This window comes from Hemibagrus wyckioides, linkage group LG01 (genome assembly GCF_019097595.1).
Source record: "Hemibagrus wyckioides isolate EC202008001 linkage group LG01, SWU_Hwy_1.0, whole genome shotgun sequence".
Taxonomy (NCBI): Eukaryota; Metazoa; Chordata; class Actinopteri; order Siluriformes; family Bagridae; genus Hemibagrus; species Hemibagrus wyckioides.
The window spans coordinates 9,985,131-9,997,364 of NC_080710.1; the positions used below are offsets into that span (position 1 = coordinate 9,985,131).

Consider the following 12,234-nt stretch of genomic DNA (forward strand, 5'->3'; position numbering starts at 1 on the left):
AATCGCCGCGCGATGATTGGACGCCACGGGATCAGGTTATGCAAATGAGCACCTGGTAGCGGTCTCCGGGAGAAGGGGACGGAAAGCCTTGAGCGGCTGGTGGACTGCTGACTATCGGTTGAGGAATTGATGTAAGAAAAGTATTTTACGCATGATCGTTGAAGTTTAGTAAATAAATAAAACTCCGTTTGTTTTGCAAGGGTACACAGGTGTTTAAATCTCTCTCTTTTTTAGCCCGTCTCCTACAGTAGAGTGAAGTGGCACTGCTTTTAGTCGCGCGCGCGCCTGTGTGTGTGTGCGTGTGTGCGCAAAAAAAAAAAAATATATATATATATATATATACATATATATATATATATATATATATATATATATAACGGTTGGATTTTAACCTGATCTTATACACTAAACTGAAGAATTGGGGATTAAAGCAGGACCAACAGGAAAAACTTTCTCAAGCGGCGACCAGATCCCAAAGCTTCTTCTTGCCTGCCTTTTCGGTAAGTAATGAGAACACAGGATCACTATTTTTATCCGCGCGTACAGTTAGTCTGATTATGTGTGTAATTCGGGATTATAAATATCTTCATCAGACTCGTTATGTACTCCTTCAGCGGATTTAGGGATCTACTGAGCAGTTGTTCCTCCAACTGTTGCTGTTGTATAAGAAAAGAGATCACACGTGCCGAAATGAACTCGGAGTCTTTATTATTTTTCTTTTAGATTTTAAAGTTTACTTCCTGGAACTACAGACTGCTATACTCATTTGTTACTAGTTTTTATCTTTTTACATTATTGAAGCACTGAGGAGCGTGGTGGTTTAAATCTTGCCCGGTTTTTCGGCGTCAGTGTGTCTCGGTGTGTGTGTGTGTGTGTGTGTGTGTGTTGGACGTGTTGGATGGCGGCCACGAAGATCCTGCGCTGTTTGTTTGCCTGTAAAACTGTAAAAGTTCCTCTTCCTCTCACAAAACCTCTCATATATAGTTGTCATAATTCATGGAGCATGGCTTTGTAGTGACTGACGCAGACACAGGTCTTATCCACCTGTAACCAAAACCAGTGTGACTTTAGGCAGGCTAGGGCTGAGCAATATATCGTTCATTCTCATCGCGATATCATTTGATCGCGGTATTTGATGACTTCGTGAGCTCTGAGCTCACAAATAAATCCTTTAAGAATTGTGACATTTTTATAGCTTAGAAGAAAAAAGCCATTATTTGTCACATATACATCATTACACAGTGAAATTCCTTTCTTTGCATATCACAGCTTGTTAGGAAGTTGGGGTCAGAGCACAGGGTCAGTTATGATACAGCATCCATGCAGCATAGAGGGTTAGGGGCCTTGCTCAAGGGTCCCACAGTGGAAGACTGGAAGTGCTTGGTGCTTGAACCCCCAATTTTCTGATCATTAGCCAGAAACCTTAACTTTTGAGCCATAACTGCCCAGCAAACACAATCGTTTTGGCTCACACACAGTAAAAATAAAAATACTGAACCGATATCCGTGCTCTTAGCATCAGTCACTACTTCTGTACTGACATGTGACCTTTGCTGTAACACATTATGGATTGTGTCAGTCATCACACAGATTTCTGGTGTAATATATATATATATATATCAGTGGATCTCCAGACCAAACCAGTCTAACACTGACGATGCCAGTAAACACAAAATTATTAGCACAGCCCTAATGTTTATCAACATCATTTAAGTAATACTTACAGTCATTGTGCATTACTCAGTCACTTACTTTAAATAACAAATAAAACATACCTGTGCTGTTGTTTAGGAAAATAATCAGCACTGATGAAACTGGTGTGATGCGGATTGATGAGATCCAGATGCCACCACTTTAACCAGCCCAAAGTTGATCACTTTACAACAAAGTAACAGCAACGATTAGTAATGGATTAATGGACAACATGTCGAACATCTAACTGTCACAAAGTTGTGCGATGTCTGTGAGAATAGCTAGTTTCTGTCATCTCTAACATTATATAACTTTCTTTTCACTCTGTTTGGAGCTTCTTTGTTTTTTCTTTAGAAGTCAATAAGACAAAAGAAACAGTAAAACATGTGGAAAACATCCAGCACTGACACCCTCTATAAATGTTAAATAAATGGTTCACTAAAAATCACCATATCAATGATTATAAGGTATAGATTACCTGGCTTGGCTTTCATTCGAGTACCTATCATTGAGCTGTTACTATAGAATACTACAGATTAATACAATAGAATAATATAATATTTTAGAACAAGTGCATTAATAGGGATGCAGCTTTGTTTTGTTTCAGTCGGGATGATTGTCAGAGCTGCTGTTATAGAAAAAAAGTCCATGCTGTGGTATAAAGCATATTATTCAGCAACTACTAAATGAAACTAATAAGAAACATTCAGATTCTGGAAGATTAAACCTTAAACCTTAATGTGATCATTGATGGTTATCCGGGATTCCAGGACATTGCCTTATTAGCGTGTAGTAACATTATCACCGTGTAGCAGAGTGTCTCACGATTTATCCGAACTGCACTGATTTTCCTGGGGAAATTCCAGAACTTCTCAGGAAAGGAGGCAGTGATTTTCCGACGGAGCCGTGTGTGAGTCCAGTCACTGTTTTTTTTACAACTCTTAAGGGATCACTTAGGCGTAATAATAGCACCTAGTTGTGAAAAGCACTCGTATAGGCACTCGCATTGTCTCTATCCCGTTCAGTGGCTTCTTCAAGAGTACAACGTGTGCAGCAGACGGGCTGACGGTTTATGAGTAAGTGCAGGTGGCTGCTGCGTGTGAGGAGCTTCTGCCTCATTGACCGGCTCAGGGCCAGGTCACCGGAGGTCAGCGCACCGAGAACAAGAGGGATTGTGTTAAAGATAAGTTGAGCAAAGGAACCGAACCTGAAAGAGTGGTAAATGAAAACCTGAGGTTTAATGATATCACGCTGTTTAGTTAGTCTCTTAATTGCTCAGGATAGACATTCCTCTCTCTTAGCTGCATACTTTTATTATTGGTTTCACTGCTGCGTGATTCATAGCAGCTCCTGAATTATAATATAAGATTTTAACGGCTTAGAACTAAAGAGCAAGAAGTTCAGATTTTTTTCCTTGTCAGACGCTTTATGCTACGTTCACACAGTGTATTGAGAAGTCTCCAGTCGCTGTCACTTGTGGGAGTTCTTACTTATGGTTGCCATAGTAATAACAGTTGTGAGTGGGTGAAACAACAAGCATTGGAAATCAGTTTTCTTGCTGTTGTAAACATTCTGGATGGAGATTTGGCGTTTGTGAATAAAATTCAGCAGGGTGTATCAGCATCCTCATCGTACGAGATGAAGAAGAAGAAGTGTACTGGATCACTTGCCATCGACTGTCTTCACTCCCATTGGTCATCACTGCAACAAGTCGCTCCGTATTTGCATTAACTTGAACTTTTCTCAATTTTGTTGTGTCACTGGACACGCCCACATCTAGTCGCCAAAGGTTGCTGTCGCTCATGCCGCTGTAAGTCGCCAGCTCTCATTGATAATGAACTCTGAGTCGCTGTATGTGTGAACGCCACGTCTTTTTAAGCTGAAAATATTGGGATCTGTTATGGTGTCATAGTTTTGTCCCTATATGTTCCAGATCTTGTAAAAGGCCATAAGTGGTCTCATTAATTTCATTAACTTATGGTGATTAAAGTGTCCCTGAAATCAAAATGGGTGTCTCAGAGCCCTCTATACCTGTCCCTTAGACTTATGGACACTGATACAACACTATTTCTGTTTTTAGTTTGCTTTGTCAATACTGGAAACAAACTAGATTCACATTTTTGTGCAGATTTTTGTAACCGTCCAATTAAATTCTCTTCAGAACCTGGGGGGCGGGTCTTGCTCCAGAGTCGCAGTGATCTAGCTGCAAATGTGTTTCATCTGTGTGTTTTTGGATGTCCGCACATCGTTCCTTATTCTAGTAACTGCATGGCTGGCGAAAATAATAGTCTGAATTTTTTCATTCTAAAGAGAGTGGAATTTCTACAAGGTCATGGTGTTATGATCGGCGCATTTCCGATATCAACCTGGAGACAGCGAAAACATGATTTTGTCTTTATACACAGTTGAGGATTCTTCATCAGTAAGAGTAAGTAAAAGGATGCCATTAAACTTGTTATTGTTTTCGATGTTAAGCTAGCACGCTAAGGTTTGTTGGTTTGCTCAGATGTCATTCCTGCGTCCTGTTTCAGACGACAGTGTGGAACTTACAGAATCAAATCAAAGGCTCAAAAGAGCGAGAGACCTTGGTGACTTCAGCAGTGTAGATGTTCTCAGAGCGCTCTCAGTGAGTCATTTCTTACGTAGCAGTTTTCTCGGGCTCATATCTACATCGTAAAGAGGCATTAAATGAGTCTCTGCCCTCCTCCTCTCAGGTTGATGCAGTTCATGATCTCCTAGTGCATTGTCTCTCGTCATAATTCATCCTAGCTCTAGCTCTATCTCTATCTCTTGTCCTCCTCTCGACACTCCCTCGCTTCCTCGATTGCTTCCTGCCTCTGCTGTGCTGCTGCCGTAAATCATTCACCCATCAGCGCTTCTTCTCTCTCCACCTTATCAGTACTGACTGCTCCGTGCGTCGACGTATCTGACAGTTGAAATTGTTTGAACTTATTGCACGTGTAGCCACACGAGCCTCGCATTAAAGCCAGTAAACTCTGTAATCATGAACATTTCCTTTTCTCTGTAGCACAACAGAGCCTGAGTTAATAATTACAGATTAGTGCTGCGCATGAAGAGCTAAAGCCTTACTTGAAGCTCAGAGGCATCCTTCTATACTGAGTTTAGTAAATTTCTGCTCTTGCAGTTCTTCAGCTCACTGTGGCCACATACACACACACACACACACACACACATATATGTATATATATATATATATATATATATATATATATATATATATACACACACACACAAACACAGCATTAAGCTCCACTTCTGTATGTTTAAAATCTCCATGTCACATCTCCATGTAAAATATGAAGCAATTGAAAGGCTTCAGGAGTGATTATCCAATCAGATTGTCAGGTTACTGCGTAAACCCCATACACGCATTGATGAGTGGGTCATGAGAGTCAGTATGAGTACACAATCTGTAACAGAACATCTGTGAAACTCCTGAAAAGCTATATTACATAGGATTTGGGTTATGACTGAATCTAGTCAAATGTCACGTGATGAACATTTGAGCTTTGGTATTGGACACAAGTTGTGTAGCATGAATTAGACACATGGTTTATTTGACTGACAAGCGTTACAAAACAGAACAGAAGAAAATGAAAATGCTCATATTGCTGTCTTTAGTAATATTGCAGTGTAAAAACTTTAACCTGCTTAAAGAAAACAATGAAATCCACTGTATAGAAATACCACGGTTCATGTGAAGGAAAAAAAAAATAGAATTACAGCATTATTGCGTACTTGTCATTGGCATATTGTCTGGGTTATTTATTTATTTATGTTTTTATTTATTGCTGTGGGGCTACATTGCTCTCTTGTGTGAAATGTAGATAATCTACTGAACTCTTAAGCAGGTATGAACTGTGCTATCATATGGATGTTATAAATAAAACAAGAAAAAGTGCTTCAGTGCCTCGGGTATGTTCACCACTCAGTCTTGTTCACGAGAGCTGAAGGTGCACGAGGTAAGATTAGTCAAAATGTGGCATGATTATGTTCCTTCCTTCCTCCCTTCCTCCCTCCCTCCCTCCCTCCCTTTCGAAAGTGTATAAAATAACTGATACAATGGCTTAAAACATTTCGTCTGTATATTTTTCATAATATTTGTAAAATGATCTACAGCATCTGTACACTTTATTGTAGATTTATGACAGTGCCTGACGTGTTATTTCACGTTATTATTACAGCTATGTGTGTGCTGCTCAGTAGGAGCTATACGTGATATATGACAGATCCATGCCATCCATCCTCATTCATTTCATTATTACATTTTTGCTGATTTTGTCATAAAAACAAAGAACATTTATCCAGAGACGATAAAAACACTGTCAGCTTGATGGTTATTCAATTATCCCACAACCTTCTAGCAATCTAATGATTATTAATGTGATATACCTACATATTATCAAAGAGGAAGAAAATCTCACATTCGGTGCTCTTGTTTCAGTGTTTACAATTACACACACACATACACACACACACACACGCACACACTCACACACACACACATACACACGCACTCATGCAGGGTGTGGTCTCAGTCAGAGCTGGGAATTGATATTAGTCACAAATTTGTAGAAGACTGCTTTCTCACGAAGATGATAACCCGATAATCTACATTTTAATGTATAAAAAGCTTCTTTCTTTTTTTTTACTTATAAACCCAGCAAATTTCTGAAGTTATTGTGACGTCATTACGGTGGTGAATGTTCATCACCTGATTTAGACTGTGTTTAATGCTGTGCTGAGGTTAATAATGACCCTGAAATACTGAAGCAGTACACTGTACCGATTTCTTACTCACTCTTATTATTAGCTGTATGAGACAGTGAAATACAGACACTGTAAAAAAAAAAAAAAAAAAGGTAATAACTCTGGTCCTTTTCTTCAGGATGATATTTCAGCTCAGAATAATGCTGTACACACTTGAAATAGTTCACTCTGGATGATTGTAAACTCTAATCCTGGGATATCTGCTTATGCTCATAATCTGATACTGTACATTCCTAAACCCTGGACCTTCTTCATATTTGCATATTTACGGTGTCAACAACCATGACTGGATCGATACAGTGCTGTGACCGTGTTAAATAATAGCTCATGTCATTTCACAGCAATGAGCAGGCATTTTTAAGTTTGTTGTGTAGTTGAGGTGTTCAGTTCCACAAGAGTCAGTTTCTTAAATACTCTTATTATTATTGCTTTCTGTGGCATCCAGTTTGTCCTAAAATAAACCTCTTTCCTCTTGACAAGTTTTCCATTACCACTTGACATTATTTTTTATTTTGTCCCTTAAATTTTCCCTTCAACGGCTGTTTACACAATACGCAGGATTTGTATGATTGTGTTGTGTACGAAGCACATATAAGGCACATGCTGGTCTGTTGTTAAGCGTGTATCTGTAACATTCTAACGCTTCACACTGTACAACTTATTATCACTGCAGAATCGCCGCTAGTCCTGTTTTAGAGCAGAGTTTCACAATCCTGTGTAAAAAGCCTGCTTTAAATGACCAGTGTGAAACCTTCCTCTTCTCTGGCTTAAACGCAGGGTTTAGAATGATGATGATCCTGCACAGGTCACCTTTTTCTCCCAGTAGCGACACTGAGGAGTGAACAAACCCCAGAGCTGTACCTGATGCACTCACACTGCAGTACATTTTACTTCTTTAATAAAGAGTGGTTCTGATGGCTATTAAGAGTTTTGTCACCATTCTGGTGGTGAGCCGAGTCAATTTTGAACATCTCTGTCAATGTCAGGCGGTTGTGCGTGCAGGCGGGTGTGTAAGCTTCTGACAGATCTGTGGCGCAGGCCTCGCTTTTATTAGGCAGCCAGTCAAACAATATCACAATATATGATCAAATGAAAACAGGTGATATTAGCATAGTTTCAGTTCAATTTAGTTTATTTGTATAGCGCTTTTAACAATGGACATTGTCTCAAAGCAGCTTTACAGAAGTATAGAAACAGAAAAATAAAAATTATTATTTTAAAGTTATTATTTTATCCCGAATGAGCAAGCCTGAGGTGATGTTGGTGAGGAAAAACTCCCTGAGATGATATGAGGAAGAAACATTGAGAGGAACCAGGCTCAGAAGGGAACCTCATCCTCATCTGGGTTACACTGGACAGTAAATAATATAACTGTTGATAATGTCCTTTCTACAGCAGCAACCAAGGGCTCTTGAGGAACTTACAGGTCAGTGTAGTTTCTGAGTTAGCACTGGTTTAAGTAAGACTCAATAAGCAATGAAATCATTTCCAATTCTGGATTGTAGAAATCAGATGAAAAATCAGAGCATGTCGGCTGCTCAATTTTTTTTATACATAAAACAGTAAGAAAGTCTGTTGAGGGCTTTTCACACTGCGCTTATCGTCATTATAAACAACACTGTGATTGCTGTTCTGTATATAATCCAACACCCACATAATATCCTCCATGGTGGTTTATGTCACTGCTGGATGGAGTAGCAATGGACTGACATGCAGCATACAGTCTGTAATTGTACACCTACACAGTGACCTGATGGATAGAGCAATTTATACAATCTGTTAGTTTAGGTGTACCTCAATCTGCAGTACTGCATGTTATCAAATGAATGTATCCACTAGGTTCATGGTCAGGACCCAAAGCTTGAACTCCCCCCCCCCCCACAACACACACACATATACCATTGTTTTCTCCAGCATCTCACGTAACGTGTGTTCCTGCCTCGTCTGTTTTTTGTTTCCTAATGAACTCAGTCGGTCAAATACCAGCAAATACAAACAAACTCTCTTTTTAATGAACACAAGATATAGAGGCATTGATTTCTCATGCAACCAGCCACTCACAAGCTAGGAACCATCAGCCTAAATGCAAATATTTACCTGCTGAAAAAGCCCATTATCTCGGAGCAGGAAGGATGCGACGTTCTGGGGAAAAAAGAAAGAAATTCACTTCTGGCACAGATGAATGTCGAGTTCAGCTAGGTGGACGTTAATACAAACAGGAGCCAATGAAAAGCAGCAGGAACATCCGTGCTCACTTCTTCCTGGAAATAAAAAGGAGGAATGCTGGTCATTAAGCAGCTCTTTTTCTTCTATATTTCTGACATGCTGCTGAAGCCTGCGGGGAAATGACGTCAAGCTTTTCTTTAAGTATATAGGCTATGGCAAATATTTTCTGAGAAATGTTGCCACTAATTTTCAGGTAAAATGTAAACAGCTCTCTTTTATGTTCTTCTATCTACTACAGTGAATCATGAGGCATATGTGTGTGTGTGGTTGTCTGTCTATATGTGGCCCTGTGATGGACTGGCGACCTGTCCAGGATGTACCCCTGCCTTTCACCCAATGTGTGCTGGGATAGGCTCCAGCAGATCCTCGTGACCCTAATTAGGCGGGTATAGGTGGTGGATGGATGGATGGATTTCCAGACATTTACATGTATATAAAGAGGGGCGAAAAGTAAAGGGTTTTTTGAAAAGGAACCAGTGGGGCTCTTTCAATCCAAGTAAGGTGGGATTGAAAATTGAAAGTTATTGTAATTATTATTATGATTATGATTATTAGGACTATATTCATATTTATAACAAGAAATTATAGCAAATTTAAACACAGTATAATTTTATTTAAACAAGACCACGGTATTTAATGTATAGTAATGATAATGGCAAAACTCCTCCCTCTTACTGAAGTGTTTCTAGCATGTCAGTTTGAATTAGTTAACAAATTGTAATAAACCAGATATTTGGTCTGTTTTTAAAGCATGTCATTTCAAAACATCTCTTAGCATGATAAAATTTACAGATAAAATTCCAAAAAGTAATGGCACTGATTTTATTTTACACATTTATTAATTTATTTATTCATTTATTTTTTACTAATAAATGATTGCAAAAGCCTAATTCCTCTCAGAGATTTTACAACTTCAATGTTTTATAAACCTAAAAAGCCATACAAGGTTTTTTTTACTTCTCAGATTTCCATAATGAATTCTGATTCAAAACGGACTCATGACTTATCTTGTTAACTGGTTTTTCTTTTTCTTTTTAATAAATCCAGTTACCTCTCCACCATCTTCTCACAAACACTCCCCTCTCTGTACCTTTAGGCCCAAACACAATCATATCTTCAAGATCAGTTAGAGCCTGAGGCAGTAAACGTATATCATATATTTTCATATTTTCCAAAGCACGGTGCTTTGTGTGTTTGTGTGTTACTGGGTGTGTGTGTGTGTGTGTGTGAGAGAGAGAGAGAGAGAGAGAGAGAGAGAGAGAGATGGATGGACAGTTTTCTCACCAGTCTTTGTGAAAATCACACAGTCGTGCCACATACTTCATCTGTCCTCAAAGGCCAGGGTTACCTACACCGTACAGGTGGCATAAATACTACACTGCTGTGATGTTTAGTCATAATGCGCTTATAAGCTGCAAGCAGTCCCCATTTTGTTCCTGCAGTGTTTTCTCTGTCTTTATCCCTGCATATAAACACCTAATATATAAAAACTGAAATTGGATTGGATAGAATACATGAGATTTTTTATACAGTTTTATCTGAATCTAGAGCTTTATACACTTGAAATAGTTCACTATGGGTGATTGTAAACTCTGGCTAAACAGAATTCTGGGTAATCTTGTTTCAGGTTTCACACACTGCTCATACTTTACCTGGGGTTAACAGTTAATCCTGCTTATTTCTTATCTGTCGTTTCACACTGTGCGTTCCTAAACCCTGGTGCAACCTTCTTATTTGTATATTTACTCTATCATAAACCATGACGGCTTGTCTCACGCTTTCATATCAGTGAACAAAAAAGTACAGATCTGCTGCTCAGCTATTGTTATCTTTCACAGTATTCTAACCTTTTTTAAATCTTTTTTAAGTGTGACTTGTAGTTGTCCAGATGTTTGCTGATAACAAACATCAGCTAAATGTTCAGTGTCGGGTATTTCCCACTCACTACAGCAGTGTTTTCCTGACTGACGCTATCTCAAAGCTAGACATGGCTAATCAAACTTATGTGACTTTAAGTGGGCATGTCTGAAACACTGGGCTTTTTTTTTCTTTCCCATTCTACTGTCATGCAGATCTCTCTATCCCTAAATGCGCGTCCAATACTTACAGCTATCATGTGCTTCCACTGAGATTTGTGCAGTCTCCGTTAACTGCATCTTTCCAAACTGCTGCTCATGCTGCATCACAGGGCTGTGTAACAAACACACACGATTGGCTAGTGCCACTGTGACTGACTGGGGGAGAGAGTACCACCATCCTGCTTATCACTACTTGGTTTTGCTCCCAGCCTCTCTGAGGAAGATCACCACTCGACTTGGACTTAATTAAGTATAAATATTATTTACACATAACATTCATACATGCATCATCTGTACCGCTTATACTACACAGGGTCACAGGAAGCCTGGAGTCTATCTCAGGTGGTAGATGACAAGGTGGGTTGATGAGAAGACCAGGGTTCAAGCTCCAGCACTACCAAGCTGCCACCCTTGGTCTCTTGAGCAAGGCCCCCAAACCCCAACCATGATAGGTTGCTGCATCATGGCTCACCCTGCACTCTGACCCCAACCCTCCAATACTTTCAATTTTACTGTGTATACATGACATATGAAGGCTGCTTGACTTGGGAATATTCTGAAAGCCAATCCATCATAGGGCGCAATCTCACACACCCTCACACACTACAGACAATTTAGAGATGCCGGTCATACAGTCTACAGCATGTCTTTGGACTGTGGGGAGAAAACTGGAGTACAAGGAGGAAACCTTTGAAACATGGGGAAATTGTGCAAACACCTCATGGCTACAGGGAAGAGACAAACATGCTAAGTACTAAGCACCCCTAACATAATACATACAATATGGGGGCAGTGGTAGCTCAAGTGGTTGAGGCTCTGGGCCGTTGACAGGAAGATCTGGTTTCAAGCCCCAGCACTGCCAAGCTGCCACCGTTGGGCCCTTGAGCAACACCTTTTTCCAGGGGTGCTGCATCATGGCTGATCCTGCACTCTGACCCCAACCTCCAAGGATGGGATACGTGAAGAACGAATTTCACTGTGCAGTAATGTTTAGGTGACAAATAAAGACAACATAACTATAAAATCTAGCAGTTTTGGGCATTGTTTGATATTGAGACGTACCGCATCAAGAGCCTCATATAGAATAATCCAGTATGGTTCATTGTATCGTTACATTCCTGTTAGAAACATTACAGAATGTGTGACAATGTGTTTAATTTAACACTCCAACAGTAATACCCAGTTGTGTGTGTGTGTGTGTGTGTTACCATGTCAGGAGTTTGCAAGTGAGGAATCCAAATTTCTGTGTGCGTCAGCTGAAACACTGGTGTGTGGGAATAGTAATAAATTTAGCTTTCCGTTAAAAGCAGCACAGGTGTGCTGTGGGAACTGTCAGTAAGCAGGTGAGAACTCATTACCGGACAAGCGCAGACCCGTTTCTATCCGAAACTCCTTTTTTTCCTCCCGTGGTGAATACTGACGGTTAGTATCGGTCCATATGCAGTTT

The 12,234-nt window shown here is 39.8% G+C and overlaps 1 protein-coding gene across 2 annotated transcripts in view; it reads left to right on the top strand.

Annotated features, from left to right (window-relative positions):
• Positions 1-347: 347 nt before the first annotated feature.
• Positions 348-12,234, top strand: part of ddr1 (discoidin domain receptor tyrosine kinase 1) — a 48,063-nt gene continuing 36,176 nt past the window's right edge. For both annotated transcript variants that reach the window (XM_058400574.1, XM_058400584.1), the window contains exon 1: positions 348-500. The gene's annotated coding sequence lies outside the window, so the exon portion shown is untranslated. The remainder of the gene's footprint in view (positions 501-12,234) is intronic.